We start from the raw sequence: 690 nt of genomic DNA, 5'->3' as shown, positions 1-690 counted from the left end.
CATCCTAACAGACCAGGGGAGCTGCCCTTGGAAAAACAAACACACAGCACATTCTGGATGGCAGGGACCACATGGTGCGCAGAAATGGGAAAGAGGGGACAGCCTACAAAGTCTGGGCCCCAGTGGTTCTGAACATCTGTGCTTGGACCGTTGCAAACTGAACCTTGAGAGTCATCGGGGCACAGACTGTGAGCACAGTCAAACCCATTGCCATTTACTAAACTGTAGGATCTAAATTCTCCCTCCTTCTATGTCACCAGTCCTTTGTCTCTCTCTCTCTCTCTCCCCCCCCCATCTCCCAATATTTACCATATATATTGCATTGTCATTTTAGAAGAACGACAATGATTATGATGCACTCCCAAGTGTATTCCATCTTAGGGTGACCTTTTCCAAGGTTTTCGACCTATAGAGTACTCCTAAGGGACTCTCTTGAGGCTGTGCAGCTTGCCCAAGGCTACACAGGCTGGTTGTTCGCTTAGAAGGCACAGTGGAGAATTAAATGTCCAACCTGTGGCTTCCAAGCCAGGTACCCAACTCACTGAGCCAGCCAGCCAGCAAAGGAGATTAAACAGGATTGCATTCCACCCCCCCCATAAACATCAACCCCCCTTCTTCCTCTTCATTCTTCTATCCATAACCATAGGTGTAATCATCTCCAAAGGAAAAGCATGACAGACCTAAGGCAAA

The sequence above is a fragment of the Pogona vitticeps genome, chromosome 11 (genome assembly GCF_051106095.1).
Source record: "Pogona vitticeps strain Pit_001003342236 chromosome 11, PviZW2.1, whole genome shotgun sequence".
Classification (NCBI taxonomy): Eukaryota; Metazoa; Chordata; class Lepidosauria; order Squamata; family Agamidae; genus Pogona; species Pogona vitticeps.
The sequence above is the reverse complement of the archived record's forward strand: the minus strand, read 5'-3'. Positions refer to the sequence as shown.